Genomic DNA, 22030 nt, shown 5'->3' on the forward strand with positions numbered 1-22030 from the left:
ACTTTTGATCTTTTTGTGGTTTATGCAAAACAAACCCTAACCTTTCAATGTTTACTATTACTTACCTTAATGTCCTAAGTCAACTCATAGTGCAAAATGCTGTTGAGCAGAAAGGTCTCCATAGACCCTCAGTAAAAAAATCTTTTGCAAGCCCCAGGAGTGTCTTCATTTCAACAGGAAATGCCATGGGAGTTTCGTGGCAGGCTCTGCTTGTTGATTTTAGGGTTTTTTAAAAAGCCCAGCTAGTACTCAATGTGGACAAAAAGGGTACATGGGAAAGAATTATGATAAAGAAACTCTCCTAGTTTGTATTGCTAATAAAGTGTGGCATTTCAACATACAAAAGAATGCAGTATCAGTATGAATATTAGTTCATTTTATTGTGCTGTGCTTGTTGTTTGGACAACTGTCACTCTCTGTAACAGATAATGGATATGTTTGAATGTGGACATTCAGTGTACATAACTGGGAGCAAAGCAAAATAATTCAACAGAGGAATTGGCTGCCGAGGGATGTGGTTGGTGGGTTCCCCCTTATTGGCTGTATTCAAAGAGCAGATGGACGAATGCTTGTCAGGAATGCTTTAGGCTGTTCTTGCATTGGGCAAGGGATTGGACGAGATGGCCTGTAAAGTCCCTTCCAACTCTATGATTCTATAATTCTAAGATCAAAAAGAGTCCAGCAACACCTTTAAGACTAACCAACTTTATTGTAGCATAAGCTTTCGAGAATCACAGTTCTCTTCGTCAGATGCATGGAGGGCAAGAAGAAACTGGTCAGATATAGAGGAGGAGAGGGGAGGGCGGAGTAGATGCAAACAGCTCCTTCTGATATGGAGATCAGTTTGCTTCTGTAAAGGAAATCAGTTACTTTTGATAATGAGATAACCATTATCTCATTATCAAAAGTAACTGATTTCCTTTACAGAAGCAAACTGATCTCCATATCAGAAGGAGTTTGCATCTACTTCGCCCTCCCCTCTCCTCCTCTATATCTGACCAGTTTCTTCTTGCCCTCCATGCATCTGACGAAGAGAACTGTGATTCTCGAAAGCTTATGCTACAATAAAGTTGGTTAGTCTTAAAGGTGTTGCTGGACTCTTTGATTTTGCTACTACAGACTAACACGGCTAACTCCTCTGGATCTATAATTCTAAGATATAATTCAATCTCTACTTGGGTTGCGCATTGATTGATCTAAAATGATTTGGCCACATATTAGTCGGGTATTATTAAAGCTTTCCTAGAACAAAACAAAAAGACATGGAAGTCACCAGCACTTTTTATACTTGTGCTAATCTTCAAAACAAATCAGTGAACTTTTTGTGAAAAAGTAGAATTAATTTTTTAATGTAATTAATCGTTATAACTTCAGATACAATTTCTAGGAATATGGTCAATTCTCTGAATATTTCATCTCTTTAGCTTCTATTCGTGAGCAACAGGGTCAGTTTACAATTAACATTTTAAAAAATGAAATATGAGCAAAATGAAGGTATATGAATTATTAAAAATTCTCACAAGTTAAATTGAAAGGTATGTTGGTGCTAAGCAGGCAGCATGCGAGCTCCTCTAGAATTTTGTTTAATCTCTCAGGAACATTGTAAATCAAAATATCAGATCAAAAGAATGGGATAGTTCTTTTCCCTGTAGCAAACTAGATGGTACTATGGGTAGGCAGATAGTTTGGCCAACAATGATTGCTTGAGCTCCTGTTTGGAAATGCCTGGAGATTGAGCAGATGACCAGAACAAGAATCTTTGCTATTTTGCTGGGCTTGTTCTTTGCTGTTGCAGGGCTAGGGGACATCTTATCTCTATTCCTGCTCCCCCCCCCCCGCCCCCTCCATTGTCATGCACCATTTGAATTGCCGCCCACAACCACACAATTTCCCCCCTGTGACATTGGCATATAAATCATTGTTCCTTTGCTTTTCTATTTTGTTTCCCTACCTTACTTAACATGCCAACTCCAGCTTTTACCATTGACAGTCATGCAGAAAATCTCCTATTCATTGCAAAAAAGATTTTGAAGAAAGAAGAAATTATAGTTTGCCACTGTTTATTTCCTCCACAATTCACTAACTCCCCCCACCTCTCAACATATTTACACAGGCATTCTGCAGGAAGTTGCAAACCAGCGGTGGGTAGGACCTCCCAGCACCTTGAAAAATACTATGTTGTGGAAATGGATATTTGCTAGGGGCCTGGAGACTGGGGAAGCATCAGGTGCAGATGTCTAACTGCTAGTATATATGGGATCATGCAAATGGACACTGAGCTCTCTGAGGTTCAGCATTTCTCTCCAGAGATCTGCCCACTTTGGTTTAAGTATATCTCCACACACCTATCCTCTTGTAAATCAACACTGTCCTTTCTGAATAAAGTAACTAGTCTTCTACCCATAACACTCTCCCCCTCCCCGTTCAGTAATTTCTTCATTTTAATGTGGATATTGCTTTTTCGCCTGGGAACTTTGTTCTATTGAAATTCTAATGGAAAGCCGTATTGTGAAAACACCGAAGGCTTGAGTACATACCATTAAGTGATATAGGTAGTATTAAACAGATTTTTATTCCCCCCACTATCCTCAAATACACACTCAAATGTGTGGGGCTTTCTCAGGTCAGAAACAGGGTATTTTTAAAATGTTGCCTTTATAGCAACAATAATTTAAAACTTCATATTCACTGAAGTGAGAAACGAAAAGGAATGCACCCGAATTATGGCACAATGCAAGGGAATTTAATTAAGAATATACACATTAGAATTTCAGTGGGATCTTCTATTTAATGTTACTTTATTAAGCCTTCTATGAGACCCTTTTTTATGTATATCAGATGATATACAATTAATCTGTTCTCTTGTGAGGAAAAAAATAGCACCTGAGGTAGATGAAAAGTGTCAGATTATAATAATTATAAGCAGCTGTTCACTTGGAATCACCTCTGGCCTACATGGGGGATGCTGTGAGTTACCACTCCTCACAACAGCCCACCTCATTAGACTTGACCTTCCCAGCTGGGGATTTCATTTGTGTTTTTTAATGGATTTGTATACTGCAAATCATAACACCTCATGAAGACTGGTTCTTTGTCGCAGTAAGAGAATAGAGCATTAGAAGATTTTTTAAAAATGCCGCTGCCCAACTACTGTAACCTGGCAGGATACAAGTGGCAATATGGGTTACTTTTCAGAAATACTGCCTATGTGGAAAATAGATTGTGACAGTGCCTTATCTGAGACAACAATGATATCATTAGCTTTCAAAAAAACAATTCTTTAGGGACCATTTCTAGCAGTAATAAAATAAAAGCAATTCCAGTAGACTTCTGTCTACATGTTTTAAAGTATGGGGCCTGTTTCTGGAAAGGGCCATCTTTGTGCAAAAAAATTGCCATGCAGAATTAACTATTGGCAAATTAGTCTTTTCCCTAGTCCATGAAATGCAAATAGAGCTTGTTTTGTGCTTTGTTTCTACAGGATTTAGCCTTATAATAATTTTCAGTGCTCAAACTTAGACCTAAAGTAACAATTAAGCATGGTTTTGCTGTGTAATAATGTGTCATATTAATTCTTATGGGTTTTTAAAAGCTGTTTTCAGATTTCTGCTTGGTTCCAGATTTCCATATCCTAACTCCTGTTGCATTGTAACTTACACTGTAATTTTGCCTTGAGTCTCAGCAAGCAAGAAAGAAAGACTCCTGAGCATGTGCAGAATGACTGATTCTTACTACTGTCAAACCAATAGCTAGCCTGAACAACTTCCAAACAGTCAATTTTTTATTATACCTTCCAGATATTCTTGATATTCTTCCATTCATTTTCAAATTAAGCACCTGATATAAACTCATGAAAATCATTATATGAATCTCTCTTTGTGTATATACACGTAACTACATTTTATTGTGTGAAAATTAAACCAATATTCATACATAGACATATATATGAAATTAAGAGATTTTTTTTAAAAAAAGCTTTCCCCCAATATATCTGGTTTCTTTCGCCTCTCCATTTATGTTTGTAATAAACTCACTCTCATACAATTAGCCTCAATTGTTTTTATATCTTCTGAGGCAATAATATAGGCAGCCTAGGGAATACAGTAGTAATCCACATACCTGTGTTCATTTACCCAAATCACTATGGTTACAGCCAGGGCAAATTGTTTACTGTGAGAATCTTTGGAGCCCCTTTCCAGATACTAATGACCTTTCTGTTCATCCAATAACATCAACAAACCAGGGAGGCTGCCCACACCATTAAAGCCAATTGCCTCTCAAGTTACTGAGGGACTTGTGCTTTTCCTCATTTATTTTCTCTCATCTGATGTAACTCACATGCCACTTTCTTGTCTTTAAAGAAGGGGAAAAACTGTGGATTATTGATTTGCTTCTGAACAGAAGACCAACCTAAAAGCCCCAATGAATTGTCACTCATTATTGAAATTACTGAACACTAATTAAACTGGCAGCTCAAATCCCAGCAGGCCACACTCATCTGAAGCTGAAATTCAGACACTTGGACAGTAGAAGAGAGAAAGCGTTAGCAACCACCACGATTGTAATAAGCTTTGCATTAATTTTTGTTTCTTAAAGGCGCATGCCGGGTTTGGGCCCAGCACAGCCAACACACTATCTGTTTAAAAAAAAGGTTAAATTCACAAAGTAGCTCTTCCTAGGTTTCTTTCAGTAGGTACTCTTGCAAATTGGTTGCCCAGAACCTCATAGAGTCCTGTTCTTTTCTTTGTAATAAACAAAAGACAGTGTAGCATTAAAGACGGACACAGTGCACTCGCAGGCTAATGATTAACACCAGCTAAAAGATGCTAGTAAAGCAAGCGAAGGAAAGTTTAAAATTCAAATTGGCTAGGTAGAAGGAAAACTGAGTCAGAATACATAAATAATCACATCACTTGGATAGAACTTCTCAAAGCAATAATACATGCTAAAGATCATTTAGAATTCATAGAGCCCAATTTAGGGGGAGAAATCTTTGGCCCATTTCCACAGGATGCTGAAACTCCCTATAAATTATGTATGTCTACCATTAATCAATGGCTCCCCCCCTTCTCACACATACACTTTCTGAGCAGTAACTCTTCATTTGTTCAACTTCAAAGGGGGCAGAGCAAGTGGGAAAGGGGCTAGTCTAAGCATTTAATTTAAAGTAGATGCGTAGGACTCGACTGGAAATAGACAGAGAGAAAAGGCCAACAATTAGAGTTACCAACCTCCAGGTCGGGTCTGGAGTTCTTCAGAAAATTTATGACTGAACTCCAGCATACAGAGATCAGCTCCTCAGCAGAAAACGACAGCTTTGGCAGGTGGAGTTTGTGGCATCACATCACCACTGAGTTCCCTCCTCTCCCCTCAAATTCTGTCTTCTCCAGGCACCGCTTCCAAATCTCCAGGAATTTCTCGCGTCAGAGTTAGCAACTCTGCCAACAATACAGAAATTTAAGACAGAATGAAGCACACAGAAATTGCTCGCACATTGTTCTGCAATGTAAAAGGAGAAATAATTGAAAATGAAATTTTATTGTTTCATTATAATGGGATTTTGTTGGCATGCCATGTCTGACTAGGGTTGCCACAGAGCAGGGGATTGTTGGAGCAGCACCCCCTCATTGTGTGGCAGTGTGCAGAGCAACTTCACTGTAATATTTTCTGCCAGGGAAGTCTACTGAACTTCATCCCAAATGGCCTTTATGAGACTTTTTGAAAAGGCCTTTGATGAAAGGTATTAGTGTATCATTCACTGATCTTAGATTTTACCTCTTTCTCACTAACCGTCTATTTTAAATCATAGTTATAATCCACTGTGGAGCATCTTTGGATCTGAAAAGAGGGATATTTAAAAAGCAAACTCAAGCAGGTCTACTCAGAATCCTATTCAGGTCTACTCAGTGGGGCTTATTTCTGGAAAGGGTTCTTAGGATTGCACTGTAAATTAAATAAATAGCACATACAGTTATTTTTTGCCTTTGTGTCCAGTTCCTCACGGTGGCTATCCCTCTTTGGTAACATAACTCAACACTTGCTGACTCTCAGTTTTCACCATATTTACATATTATGTATGATTGATGAATATTCCTTTAGACAGAATTCATATATAAATGTCCATCACTTCTGATAACTAGTGCTAGCAATAAGTATGTGGTGGTCCTGTTAAGGAGCAATTGGCTATTTTTGTTACTGTTTTCTTTTTCTTTTGTATATTACATGGATAATTTCTTTCCTCCAGCTTCTTCAGTTTAGAAGAGAGTGGGAAAGAACTTGGGGAAAAAACAGGACATTCTGAGACCTTCTGTTCCATTAAGATGTTAATGTAAAATTGGATGTGGCAAAAGCTCTATAATTATGGTTGCCAGCCTCCAGGTGGGGTGTGGAGATCTCCCAAACTTACAACTGAACTCTAGGCCATAGAGATCAATTCCTATGAAGAAAATGGCTGCTTTGGAGGGTGGACTCTATGGCATTATACCACACAGAGGTTCCTCCCCTCCCCAAATCCTTCTCTCCCCAGAGTCCCTCCCCCAAGAACTCCAGGAATTCCCAACCTGAAGTTCGCAACACTATCTGTAAAAGAGATTATAGAGGTAGAGAAGTGCATATCACACCATGTGTTCCCCCAGCTACTGAAAGACCTACCATGCTTCCTGTCTGGACTGACTTTTAATGGCTTCTTAGCCTGGTCCTGGTTGGACTTTTATTTTTTCTTGTTGAAAGTTTCTCATGTTGCAAGCTGTTTTCTTCACAAACTAAATTATTTATGTAGCAGGATGTGCAGTAAATGATTGTACAATTGTGGCTGCATAAATGCACTGTAAGTATGTGGCTGAGTTCAAATCTCTACTGCCTGTCCCACTCACATTTGGCCCACATTTCTTTCCTTTGGCCCCAACTTTCTGTCTCATGAACTGCCTCATCTGCACCATTATTTTATTTATTTATGTTATTTATAGTTTGTCTTTCTCACTGAGGCTCAAGATGGATTACATAGTATAAGTCAATACAACATTGGCTGGGACTTTCAAATACAATGCAATAGGATAAGGACAGAAGAAATTTGAAAACAAGAAATCCAACACACACTGAAACAAAACATAAGACGACATGGAACTCTCCAGTAAGGGCATATTTACAGCAAGAGACTATACCCAGTAGTATAGTCTACAGTCACCAATATATCTCTCTGAAACATTTCCTAATAGTACAGCCCTATCACCTTTGTAAGAAACCCCTCCTGAATAATTCAGTTTTGCACAATTTGCAGAATGCCAGGATAGTGGAAGCTTTCCTGACCTTTTCAGACAGACCATGCCATAAATAGGCCACTACAGACAATGTGCATGTACAAGAACTGTTGGTTATGCCCATTTGCAGAGTGGCACCTGCAGAAGCCCTGTTCAGATAAGCAAAGCTGCTGTGGCTGAGCATGCGGAGAAAGGCAGCCCTTAAGGTACCTGTCTCTTTGTGGCCACATGTAAAAACTGGGGGGGGGGCAACAGGTGTGCATGTGCCCTCTTCCTCTGGTAATTTCATGAATTTTGGTGTGACCCAGAAGTGAAGGATTGTACCAGAGGCCAATTCTTTAAAAAATCTTCCCCCAAACATAGCCTTTTTGCTATTTTGGGGGCTGGTTTTTAAAATATCAGTAGCAGGGGACAGCAGCTGGGGGCAGGGGGTCCCTCGGTTCCCCCACTCTTCACTTCTGGATCACACCAGAAATGACACAATCCCTGGGGGACATGGGTATGCATGTGCCCATTTTGCCAGCATGCCTGCCTGCCTCTCCCCTTTCCCAATGCCTCCCCCGCACCCACTAGCCAGGTGAGCAGTGGTAGGGGCAGCAACTGAGGGCAGGGAATTCCCTGCTTCCTAGCATGTGCACAAATTGTGGTTTTAAAGGTGGGGAGGTGGGCTGTAACTCTGTCTAAGTAACAGGCAGCCTCAATGTCCTCCATAACTTACACTTTTCTTTCTCTTGCCACCAATTTTCTATCGAGCTGTCCCCACCCTTGTCCTCTGCCTTTTCAGTGGACCTATTGTAGCTGTTTCAGAATCTGCAGTTTGGAAGTGTTTGGCATTTGATGATAAGCTTAGCTGTGTTATAAATGTTCCAAGCAGATATAGAAAAAGATAATAATAATTTTCCATGCCACAGTAACATCTCCACTTTTGATTAGCATCTTGTATCAATATGCCTGACCAGAAGATGGCGTGAAGGCTGCAAAGGAATGATTTGAGATACATGATCCACTTAATGGCCTATTTTATTCATGCTAGTATGAATCTGTGTAATAATGATTCCTGTCCAGTCTATTGCTGCAGAAGTACATTCCAGATGTAATAGAAGCTGTGCAAACTGGTGACCAGATGCCTGTATTGTTAGGCATGTTCTGTATTTCAGAAAACCACATCCATCTGCATAGCAGTTAGTGGAACCATCGTTTCAGTAATTGATCTTGAAACCCTGGAGTTTTGGCAATCTCAACAAGGCATTAAAAAGTTTTATAAGGCATATATGCAGCAAGTGACTATGAGGTTTCCTAAGCAATGTGTTCAGTTTTCCCAAACAATATAGTGCTTTGGAAATTGTTTGCAGAATCTTAATGCATTATAGAGAATAACTATTAAATGGCCACAGATCTATTACCCGTCCTTATGCATAGGCACATAAACCTTACACATACACTTAATAGGTGCAAGAACTAGGAGAATAATTAATCCACAATTATACGTGGAACAAAGAGTATAAAACATATTGTAAACAGTTGGATCATATGTGCAGAACATAATTTGAACTAGAATTTATCAGGAACCTTATTTTTTGAACTTCAAAAGCCCAGAGTATATAAATTAATAACAAATAAGATTCTTTGAGCATGTAAAGGGTACTTACCAGTCGTAATTATTCCTGACACATTTGAGCTTACAGTCAAGGCTTCTAGTTCATAGGATGTGTTTTCCAGAACACTGAGTTCTGGAATCTCTCTTTTTAGAAATTAACCATTGACATGTTTTTAAATGGAAAAGTAAGACTTGCTCCTTAAAATGAGAGTGAGAATTACAAAGGTCACCAGCACTAGCTAATTTAGGATTTATCTGCTCTTGTGTTCATACACAAGAGAGCTCTTGTGTTCATGCAGCCTGCTAATTTCTAGTATTATGCCTAAAGATTTATGGACAATGCAATCATAAGGCTCTTCTGGCTGGAGAGCTACAAGATACCAATATGCCAGCACAACTGTATGGGTGCAGGGCCAAAAATGCATGATACTGTAGCATGATGATGGAACAGCATGAGCTGGGATCCTAGCTCTCTCTGATATTGGTCCCTCGCATGGCCCTGGCAAAACATTATGCTACAAAAGAGATGTCATGACTTCTTAGCAATGTACTCCCATTGAACTCAGAAAAGTAAAAGTGATGGCTGCCCTTTTCTTTTTTCAACCTGCCTATACAGTCATGACCAAACACAGAAATCTATGAAGGGCAATGTAGAAAAAAAAATCCATGGCCATCAGCACCTTCTGCTGATGGATTGTGGATCTAACGCAGCAAGTTTCATGGAGATCTCACTGAAATCAATAACAGGCAGGTATGGATAAAACAGCAGATCAGATCAGGTTTTTCCATTTGAACTAAGGCTAAGTGTCCCATGCTAAAGTGTGTGTGTGTGTTTTGTATTTAACTGCCAAGGATTCAAAATTTGGGAGGCACAGAATAGTGTTGGAGTAGGATCTGGGTGATCCAGGTTCCAATTATTACACTACAAAGAAGCTTGCTGGGTGATCTTGGGGCGGTCACTTTCTTTCAGCTTAACCTAGCCCTAGCTCACAGTGCTGTTGACAGGATAAAATGGAGGAGGGGAGAACAATATATACCACCTTTAGCTCCTTGGAGGAAGAGCAGGATTAAAGGGTATTAAACAAAGAAATACTTCTACTATTTCTACTAGCAGCTCTGAGCCTGCTGGGCAGGGAGAGCAGATTACAAATCTAATAATTAAATAATAATTAAATAATAAATAATAAATAATACTACTAGTACTACTGCTGCTGCTACTACTACTACTACCAATAAGATGGTTTCTAGAAATCTTCTGTGAGCTGCAGAGGAGCCTTTTTGCCTCTGCCCATGCTCTGCTTATATATGTGCAAGTAAGGCAAATATTATAAGGACTCTATAAGTCACCAGTGTTCTCTCATCCATAGGAAAGAAGTAGTACTGCTCCTGGAACTTCCATTGAGTCCATCCTTTGAAGCTGCCGTTTTCTCCAGGGGAACTGATCTCCACAGTCTGGAGATCAGTTGTAATTCCAGAAGAACTCCAGGTCCCATGTGGATGTTGGCAACCCTACTTAAGGAAGCAGGGACTATGCAAAATATCCTTCAGACCCACACCCCAGCTAGGAAGATATAGGTAGCATAAGTGAATAAAACTGAGTCAAAGAAAAAAGAAAGAAAAGACCACGCTTTTTGGCAGTGTGGTAAGCATGGATCAAGTTGTAACTGCACATACTGAATCAATCACAAAACGGTGTGCTGAGCTTGTCATGGATCCAGTGAACCCACACTTCAAACATGCCAGTTGGGTTGTGTGAATTGGCTCTGAGTCCTCCGTCAATGTGTGAATTTCCTTTCGCTCCCTGCTACTGTGGCATTTCAGCAAGGATGGATTTCCATGGCCATCTGCCATGTACGTAATGATCATGGTGCAGCAATGTAGTTATATGCCATCATTTTATTGCAGCTAGGAGGGAGAGTGGTTCAGAGTGCAATAATTCCAGCCTTCTCTTTTGCAAGACATGTTCAAGGGGAAAATAATTTCCATATGTTGGCACTGCAACTTGACTTTTATATGGGTCAAAGGGACATTCATTCCCCAAGGTCATGTTTGGTTTCCTTTTTAAAAAGCTACATTCCCTTAAAATCCTGGAGTCATCATTTTAAACAGCTCTGAACAAAACTATTAATATTCTAAACCTTTTATTTTTATTTAGAAAAGTAAACCATTCAAACTACACTGTTTAGCAGCTTTTTGTCATAAAGATTTCTTTCCACTATGACCTATCACAACATTAACTTGTTAATTGATAATAAGAGAAAGACCACATGATTAAAAAGAAACTGATTCACAGATTGCAGTGGTGCTACACTTTTACAGTACGGAGGGCTTTTTTGTCATGGCTTGCTGGACTAAAAGAGTTGATAACGTGTAGAAAGACATAACATGTTGTTTACCAACTCTAATACTGTTTGTACATAGCAGTAATATAATTCATTTATTGTCTTCATTTATAGGCCACCTTTCTCACTGAGACTCATGGTGGATTACAAAATGTAAAATCAACCAGCATAAGATATCCAATAAACAATGCTTTAGGACTAGGGTTACAGAATTAAAAAAAATGCAAACAGAAAATTGTCTAAGACATGACCTACTGTAAAATATGCAGAATGTGGATTACAAAGGTAGAAGAAGAAAGCACAGTAAAAGCAACACTATACACACTAGATGTTGTGTGAGGCTACAACCATACAGAATAAAGGGGGTAGAGTTAAACTGGCAAGGATTGAGCTGTGAACAATTAACCTTTCCAAATGTGCAGCAAATCCAAGACAGTGGTGTTGTAGCAAAATAAAATAAGAGTCCAATGATGCTTTAGGTTATTGATTATAAAGTGGCAAAACAGCTTTCTAATTTCACAGCCTACTAAACTGATTTTTTTGCCACATTCACTGTCTTCTCTCATCATGAAGTGGAGAGAGTTCCCAAATCAGAGTTGACATGGCAACCGCTGGTGAGGTTTTCATGGTAGGAGACTAACAGAGATGGTTTGCCATTTGCCTGCCTCTGCAGTCCTGGTCTTCTTTGGAGGTCTCCCATCCAATTACTAACGAAGGCCAATCCTGCTTAGCTTCTGAGATCTGATGAGATCAGGCTCACCTAGCTATCTGGGTCAGGGCCTTCTTTCATTACCTTCTTCTAAATAAAGATTTCAAGAATGACAATTAACATGCATAAAATTAGAATGATAAAATTTTTAGGCTCCCCATTACAGTTGGCCTTCTCAGAGGCTTCAAGGGACTGAAAGACTCCAGAGCCTAGTGGCCTCCGGCCAAACGTCCTAGTATAAACAAGGAGTGCTCTGGAACTTGGTAACCCTTTATGGACCCGTCCTCGTTTGTGGGGAGACAAATTGACTCCATAGAAATTCAGCTCTCAAGTTTAGTGGGGCTCATTAATCTGTAAAATTTTTGAGAAGTTTCCTACAAACTTGTTTTTGCAGACTTTCCTCTTGACTTTCTTTTCCTTAAATTTCATAAAATCATAGACTTATAGAATCGGAAGGTCATCTAGCCCAACCCCCTGCACAATGCAGGAAATTCACAACTAGACATGGGCACGAACAGAAAAAAGAACGAACATGGCGTTCGTTGTTCATTGCCATCCACGAACAATGAACATTGACGAACATGACCTGTTCACGAATATGTTCGTTGTTCATTGTTTGTTGTTTGTAGGGACCAGCAGTACCAACCCTACCACACTACTCCTAGAAACCTTACCTGAGCAGGCAGCAGGAAAGGTACCAGTAATAAATAATAGCTTGGCCCAGAGCCTGGCAGCAGCCCTGGAACAGCCCTAGGTAGATCCCTATCCCACCACACATAAAGAAAATTCAAGCTCCAATGCACTCTCCCTGTCTCTCTCTCAAAATGCCATCAACAACTGTCTCTCCCTCTCCACTGTCTGCAAAACCAGAGCTGGGAGCCCCCCTCCCCCCTCATTTCGTAGAGAAAGAGCTGCAGGAACTCATTAGCATAACTCATTAGCATTTGCCATGCTCCTTGACATCACCAGGAGTGTGTCATTAGCGTACCTGATTTGCATATGTCACACCCCCTGACATCATCTATCCTGGCTGTTTTGGACCTAATCCTGGCCATTCAGGGCCGAAATTGGGCTCATGGAAAAAAGGGGCTGAAAATGGCTGAAAAGGAGCCCAAAATGGTCAGAATTGGGCTGTTGATGAGCGGGAGAGTGATCTACCACCCATCAGAGGCCTGATCCTGGTCATTTTGGGACCAATCCAGGCCGAAACAGGCCCCAAATGGCCGGAAATAGGTGGGTGGGGCCACCTGACATGTGACCTCTTTGGAGAACTACCGGAACTGCATTCCTGTGTGTTCCCCCTCAAAATGAGCTGTGCTTGTAACAAATTTGGAGCCCCACAGTTGAAAGGAAGACCTGCCTATCAAGCTAAATTGGGCTTAGATTGGGGTTTCCAGGGCAACAGCAGGAGTTCAGACAGAATTCAGGCAGTCCCTGCCTCCCGTTGCCAAGGGAATTGATTGCAGGTGCCGGACTGTCTGGCTTGACGAACAGCAACAAACGAGGCTTGCGACGACCACCTGTTCGTTTAGAATGGGGCCTTACGAACAGCTTGTTCACGAACAGCTGATTGGGCTGTTCATGGTTTTTTTTTAGTTCATATTGTTGTTCGTGCCCATATCTATTCACAACTACCCTCCCCCTCACACACACACAGCGACCTCTGCTCCATGCCCAGAAGATGGCAAAACACCACCAGGATCCCTAGCCAAACATTTCTGAACTTAGCCATTCTAAAAGAAGTTATTTTGATAAAGTAGGTTCCCTTACCTGTCAGCTTTGAAAATATTATTTATGTTAGAGGATGGTATGACACCACCTACAAGGAGCCTGTTTGGAAGCAGCTTTTCCACTATATACTTCACCATTTCTCTGAACATGGGCTAAAATCACAGAGAGAAAGGCTGCTATTTCTCATCCCAGTATCACTAACTTGCCGTGACTTGCAGAAATGGGAAATGGGTTATATGTTGCCAGCCTAGGATTGCCAGCCTCCAGGTAGTGGCTGGAGATCTCACGGAATTACAACTGGTCTCCAGGCCACAGAGATCAGTTTACCTGGAGAAAATGGCTACTTTGGGGGTGGACTCTATTGAATTATGCCATGCCAAGGTCCTTTCCCTCCCCAAACCCCACTTTCTCCAGGTTTCTCCAGGTTTCACCCTCCAGATCTCCAGGAATTTCACAAGTGGGAGCTGGCAACCCTATGCCAGCCAAGCACACATGATGTTAAAACATGTGAACGGTTCTTTGCTTGTGCAGATATCAGAGAAATTTAGTTGCACAGTTGCTATGTAGTGAGTACTATGTAGTGCATTTATTGCAGCTTCTTCACTCAATATTTGTTTTATGTTATTATCCTTCTGGAGTGGAACAGGAAACAGACTATCTAGTGTTGGTTCAAAGAGAGGCACATTGGTTGCCAACCCATACTAATGAGCTGTTTTCATGTCCTGGGAGTTTTCAAGTTACCCTTTAAAAAAAAAAATCCCCTTTTTGGTAATAGAGGCAATCCGGTCATTGATACATATAGAAACAAGAAGCAATTCATACTATGAAAATGCTGGAGAAGTGGGAAGTGGGAAGGACTCCTAGGATTCTCCCTCCCCCAGGAGAGCCTTTCTGCTAAACTGAGAAAACAGACAATGCATCCTTAGGAACTGATGACGTCCTCTGAGAGATGCCTTTCACAGACCAATTTTGTACAGGTACATGTATTTGAGCCCAGTACAGTCAGATGACCTACAACCTGCTATGTACCAGTAGAAAATATATTCAGGAAAAGAGCTTGAAGGTAGGGTTGGAAAAGCCTTTCCCATTACTTCTCAAGACAGCATTAACTTGAGCCTGAGAAGACTGCTATTTAAATATCTGAAACAGATACTTCAGGCTCAAGTCTAATCCCAAATACTCAGAAGCGCATTGCCAGATATCTGGAAAAATCTGCTATTCCACTTGCACATTCCTTCCCATTCGAATAGTCTCCTAGATAAACAAAGGTATGTGACCGCAAATTACAAGTCAGTAATGAGCCATAAATGTCGGACTTGCAAATTCTTCCTTCTTTTCCTTGACTCTCCAAGAAAGGATAGTTATCCTGACTTGCCAAAAGTGACAGCATTCTCTCAGCATACCATGAGTCACTTGCATGAGAAGTGCAAGGCTGTAGCTTCTGATTGACTTTCTTAGTCCTTGCAAACAATTTACATCTGTGAAGACAAGAATTTCAACCATTTAGGAAAGCCTGCAGCATTTACTATCCCCCCAGCTCTAATTGAAAGCTGAGCTGTAGCCATTTTCACTTTCCAAAGTTCAAAGAGAAACCCACTGTTTAGCAATGAGTGGTCAAGAACTGTTGCCCAGAGAACAATGAAATTCTGGGACCTAATGCATTGTTAAAAGACATGGGAATTAATAAAGGCCTGCCCTCTCAAAAAAAAATGATCAGGCCTTCATTCTGCACAAGAAAAGAAAGTTTTATCAACCCCCAGAGGCTTCACATCTCTAATATTATAGAAAGACTAGACTGTAAAAAAATTCTCCTGAGCTCATTAGTTATGGGAAGTCCCAATCTCTGCAGAGAAAACTATGAAGTATAATAGTACTTTATGAGTTAACCTTTCCTACTTCCTGGCCACAGCTGCTAGTTCAGGCTCTTTCATTTTTTTCAAGACTGTGTCTTCCTTTAATATTCAGAAGATGCTGCAGGGTACCATTTCATGTTCCTCTCAAGGCTACTGCCCATGTAGCTTACACTGTCATATTTGAAGGGATTGTGCACATCTGTTGCACGACATGTACATGCAAGGGGGAGTCCCAATAGGCTGTGACTCCTGGGCACAAGTACAGTAGTTTTTGCAGGCTGGAGTTAAGATGAAACTACTTACCTTGTTTTGTGATAATTTTTGCCAGTGTCAAAAGGAGCTTCTCATTTTGGCATTTTTTGAAACTAGAACATACCTGTTTAGTTTTTATGCTGTTCTTCTCAGCACCATTCTTCTTCTTTTCTTTCTTTTCCCTCAGTTCCTTATCAGACATGACAGCAAGAGTTCTGTGAACAGATCTCCTGTAATAAGAGTCATTAGAAGGGGAAGAAATTTGGAAGGGTCGTTTAACCTTTCCCAGTGTCATTCCTTCTCCCTCTCCATTTGCCCATCAGGGAAGCCATTTGCCATATAGAGGGAATTGTAGGGGTAGCATTCAGTTACTCATGCTTTTGCCTTTCTGGGATGACAGCGTGGTCATGGGATGCCACAGTCAATAGGATTAAATGGCAGTGTAGTCAAATGAGTTAAAAGGCCGTGATCATAAAGAAAGAAAAGCGGCACCGAAAATCAGCAGCATCTCAGGAAATGAAAGAAGACATAAAATAATTAAGGAAAGACTAAGGGGAGGTCACAATGTCCATGGTTCCTTAAGAAAGATGTCCCACATTTAATTTTTTTTTTACATAGTTTGAGCTAAAGCTTTGATTTTTCTCATTTAGACCATGATACTTTGCTACAGGGGCAACCAAGTTACAGCCTGTGGCTGCTGCTGATCCACAGACACTTTTCATCCATCATATTAGGAGATTAAAAAGAGAAAATGTGACTAAATAAGAGGCTGCTGAATGCCCAGAACAGCTCTGTGCTTCTAATGGCATCTGTGCAAGTAAACACAGGGCCAAGCTACACATGACGAATGACACTTGAACGGCAAGTGGATTGAGTGGAGGGCAAGTGAACAGGGAGAAATACACTTGCCATTCAAGTGTCATTCATCATGTGTAGCTTGGCCCACAGGTGCACTGAACTGATGAGGAGTCAATGGCATGCATGCTCTGAATGCCTGTCTGTAACAGGGAGACAGTATCCCCCTTTACAAATCCTAGAGCAGCTGGGGTAAGCATGGCATGGAAATGGGTAAACCTTTCCCCTGGCCTGACTGGGCCTACCAAATTGTTTATTTCAGTATGGTTCTCAGAACTAAACTACAAGAGAGGAATTACACAAGGAGGATGCTCTCGTGAAGGGAGTTGCAATGTTAGTCGGGAAGCTGAGTTTTAAAAGAGATCAGAAGAATCTGTCAATTTCCGTCTCTACAGAGCCAGCAAAGATCTCTCCTCAGAGGGTTTGTTTATTTCCTCTTTGCCTCCTAAAAGGGGGGGTGGGTGGGTGAAACTGACAGAGCATTTGGGAGGCAAAGAGGAAATTAGCAAAACCTCTGAGGAGTTATATTTGCTGGCTCTGTATAGAGAGGAAATTGACAAAACATTCAGATCTCATTTAAAACTCAGCTTCCTGTCTAACATTGTGACTAGATATATTGTCGAAGGCTTTCACGTCCAGAGAACGATGGAGAGATCTCTGTCTTTTGGGTCTACACCCAATGAAGGTGCCAGTGACAGCTGCTGGTGAAACGTCAGGAACTACAATGCCAAGACCATGGCTATACAGCCCGGAAAATCCACAACAACCATTTTGACTAGAGATGGGCATGAACCGCATTATGAACTTCAAAAACCCACGAAATTGGCGATCGTGCGATTGCGATCCGGTGGTTCGTGATTGTCCTTGTCCAACGAACCAGCGTTCGGAAGAAGGCTGGTTCGGTGCTTTCGGTCGCAGTTTGGGAAGCCAGACAGTCAGGCGCCACCAATCAATTCCCCTGGAAACGGAGCCAGGGGAATGCCTGAACTCTGTCTGCGCTCCTTCTGTCGCCCTGGAAACCCGAATGGAAGCCCAGCTTACCTTGATCAGCAGGTCTTCTTTCCAACCACGGAGCTGCAAAGCAGTTACAAGTTGGGAGAAGACACCCAGGGGAGGGAGGGGGAAGGGGGTGTTCTGTAGCCATGGCCACTCCAATCTCATCCCTGCAAACCCTGATAGGCAGCTCTGACGGCCAAACACAGTCGTCCTGCGTTGCTCAATGGGACCTGTGCTTATAAATAGCTGTGGGCTCCCAGGCTGGGTTTCACTTTCAGCGAGCAGTGGAGTGGGACAGAGCTCTTGCTTGCCACTTGCTAGCCTTTGGGGAGAGAGACTGAGAGTATAATCAGCCTGGATTTTTGTGGGAGTTTCCTGGGGGCCTTGGATTGGAGAGGGTATAACTCCAAGATCTCTTTTGCAATCTTGTCCAAACTTGGGTGATGGCTGTAGGAGAGCTTGCAAAACACTCCCCGGGAATATGGGCTCCCTAAGTGCCACGGGGGGTGTTCCGCGCCCCATGAACTGTGAACCGCAAACCGGTTCGGCAACGGAAAATGTTCATTGCGGTTCGCGACCTCGGGATCGTTGTCTGCACCAAACCATGAACCGCAGAGTCATTAAATTTTTTTGGTTCGTGCCCATGTCTAATTGTGACTCCCTTCATGTGTGTGTCCTCGTGTGATTTATCTCTTGTAGCTTAGCTCTCAAACTGAAAAGTTTGGATGCCCAGAGATCACAAGGTTATTTTAAAACTTTATGCCATGCCATGGCCAAATATCTTCAATGTAATTTGACCATGGCTGTTAAAAATGGATTTTGATCAAAAGGCATAGTTTATAACTGACATCTACTGTACCTCCACTGTGCTTCTGACAATTTTTTGCTATGTTTTGCCAAGGTATTAACAAGAAAACATCTGTCACACATTCTCCATTTCTTTACAGGATTTGGTGTAGGGGCGGGGGAAGATGCAATAAGTTGCCTGTGGTTTCCTTTGTGATGTCACCTGGAGCAGGCTCCATTTGCATTTTAGATATTTTGGATCAGTAGTATGAGAAAAGCTGGACTGCTGTCAAAACCAGAATTTCCTTTTTTGCCAGCTCTGATGAAGTGAAATATGCAGATTTATGCAGATTTTACCCCAGTCAGATAAAAGAACTTTGAATGGCAAAAATATTTTCTTTTATTATCATTCAGCTAGTGCTGTTTTAGTGTTTTTCTGCTGCTGGTCTGTGTAGAAGCTATGCAAACAATCCATATTTAAAGCATTTGATAAAGATCAAAGGACTGGATCCCACAATGGCTTATGTCTAAGCAAGGACTCTTAGCAGAGGAAGTTTTCCTCTGCAGAGCAAGTCTAAGCAAGGCTCTTTGGTAAGCATAACAGTTAGGGTTAGAGTTATTGGCTTCAACCTATAGGCTACTAGAGAAGTATAGATGATGAAAAGACAAGTGAGATGGCTAGAGCAGCAGTGGAGGAAGACTCAGGCTCAATCCAACAAATCACAGCTCCTTTTAAAGCCTACCCCATGGTGGTGATGCAGCAAAGAAACAATATGTATCCATTGCTACTGCATTTGCATGGTATAGACCTGTGGAACTATTGGGCATGCACACATGCATTTGAGAAGGGAGGAGTCTCCTTCAGCACCCAAGCACCCAGCTGCAGCAAAGACTCATGTTATACAGATTAGGGTAAAAATTGTAAAGAAAAAACAATGATTAAAGGAGAGCTGCACTGAGGAGATCCCAGGCATGTAGAGATGATTCATACCCGTTCAGTGTCATTTGGCTGCTGCTGTCCGCTTAGGTGCCATGGTGCCTGGGCCACCACCGTGACTTAAGATAGTGAGTCAAGAAGCACCAGGAGGAATTTCATCTTACTGAGAAAGCCTTCTGGCGTTGTTTTTAAAATATATATATATATATATATATATATATATATATATATATATATTAAAACTGTTAACCCAGAGTTAAATGACAGGGAGATGTACCTGATTTGGGCATTGCACACTTGCACATGCACACATCCAAGTCTTTCTAGACCAGTTTTGCACATGGAAAGACCAATCTGGTCAGATTTTTTATTTTCTGGAACACCAGTGGGAGTCTCTCATGTTGTCTTCCTGTAATGCCTTCTTCATTTTTATTCAACTCTGGCTTAATGGTTTCAGTCAGAAAGGGAGACTGGCAGACTGCAACCTGTCAAATTTCCCACTTTTACTAGTAAAAAATAGAAAAAAGAATGCCCTCCTCCCTCTATTTCCCTTCCTGTGAAGGAAAAACCAACATTTAGTTCTCCCTTTCAGTGTGCTTTCATACACAATGCAAGGACAGGCTGGAGGCATATCTAAATAGGGAGTTTTGGGCTGCTGCAAAGCAGATTAGGGCGAGGAGAATTTGCTCCTCATCATGGGAATGAAATGACAAGGCACAGGGAAATATGGCATAATAGCAGGACTCAAAGGTAATAATTTCTTGGCTTTGTCACTAAAGCAGGAATTTTAAAAAAATGCCGCACTGTGCCAGCTGCAATGGAACTCTCTCCTGCTTGCATGCCATGGTGGTGCCACTTTGCCAGTAAGTTTCCTGCCATTGTGTATGCCTGCCAACACTTGCCTTCTTTAGAGTCCATTGTTGGGTGAGTTTTCATGTGCTTGTTGAGAAACTCACTGGATTGATGGGTTTTTGAATGATGCAATTTTGGGTTAAGAGAGACTAGAGCCTCATTTTCCCAGCTCTTCCTCTTAAAAAGAACAGTCTGCATATGCGGGTGCAGCTGCCCTGCACAATACTTGCCTTGATGCTCGCTTCCCTCAAGCATTCCTTGAGGTCCATAAAAAAGGAATCCTGATGTTGCTTATTCTCAAACTTGGTTGGTTGATGGTTTAGAGGGAGGACTATGTTCTCTGCAATTTTGGTGATCTTGGAGGCAAAAACAGCTGCCTTGTGTCCCCACCCTCTATGAAAAGAACAGTGTGTTTGTGCATGTGTGGCCAATACACTCACAATGATCCAAAAGCTATGGGGAAAAAACCCAACTCAGATCTAAGCTGGCACCACCCTAGCCGGAACAAATCAGTAATGGAACAGAATTATTCCGGAAGGTCCCAGAACTGAAACTGAAATGGAAATTTTCTCAGTGCACAACCCTGCTGTGCAGGGTTTGATGGTTTCAATCCAGTCTTGAAGGTATATTTAAAAAGTTATATTAAAAAAGCAATTCCTCAACTGTAAAATAATTTTCAGGGATTGTATGTATCATCTGAAGAATCTTCCCTTCCTCATGCCAACAGGTGGGATAAAATCACCTCCATTCTATAGGCACTTAAAACTCTTGTTTGCATTTATTTATTTATTATAGCCGACTTTTCTCCCCAAAGGGAGCCCAAAGTGGCTTCCAACATTGCTTTCCTCTGCCTCCATTTTATCTCCCCAACAACAAAGTGTAAGGTGAACTAGGCTGAAAGAGAACAACTGGACAGCTAGTGAGCATTCGTGGCAGAATGGGAACTTGAACCTGGGTGTCTCAGATCCTAGTCTCACACTGGCCACCACACAACACTTAAAAAAATACTGTATAGGTGAAGGTAATCAAAGCTTGTCTTCTCTTGTGCCTTGCCTCAGTGTGCTGTGCTTCTTTCAGCATTTTCCTTTCAGCCCAACGGACTTCCTACATTGGAACCTAACTGAAGAAAAATGCTTTTGTCAAGGGAGTAAGCAGCAGAATGAGACTGGGTTTAGTTTTCCTGACCTTTGTATTTGAGTTTTGCTTAAAATAGGCTCTCCCATTCCCACTTTCTTTACATATAAATGTTTTTACATGAAAAATGATTGGCTTTCCCACTACTGTAACAAATAGCATGGAGGCTGGGGGAGGGGGTGATACCAGGGAAATGATGTTTACCACTGTTAATGAAATTACAGACATTATGGCTACAATCCTTAAGAACACTTTCTGAAGAGTAAGCCCTATCAAATAAAATGGGACATTTTTGATTAGACCTGCTGAGGAGTGCTCCCTGAGAGATCCTGAACCAGCACTTCTTTTTCACTTTAAGAGGTCATCATCATCAGTGCCTTCCTCATCCTTGATCTCTTGCATCTCATTTTGTTTGGTGTCTTTGTATTTACTGCTGAGGTAGCAGGTGAAGCTTTATCCACTGCTTTTGTGCACCTTCAGAAGTTTGTTCAGAGTGCAGCATAGAACAATATGAAATAAATTACTATCTCCAGTCTGTCTGCAGGGCAGGTAGATTGCCTATGTTGTCAAAATGTGAAGCACAACCTGGGAATCTGCCTCTATTCTATTTTATCCTATCATCACAATCTTGCCTGCCTGTCAGTACACAAGGAAAGGGTACCCTTCTGTCCCCTGTAGGGCATGCAATCTTGCTGGCACCTTTGTATATGGGAGGGCAAACCACATCCTC

Source organism: Eublepharis macularius, chromosome 6 (assembly GCF_028583425.1).
Source record: "Eublepharis macularius isolate TG4126 chromosome 6, MPM_Emac_v1.0, whole genome shotgun sequence".
In the NCBI taxonomy this organism is placed as follows: domain Eukaryota; kingdom Metazoa; phylum Chordata; class Lepidosauria; order Squamata; family Eublepharidae; genus Eublepharis; species Eublepharis macularius.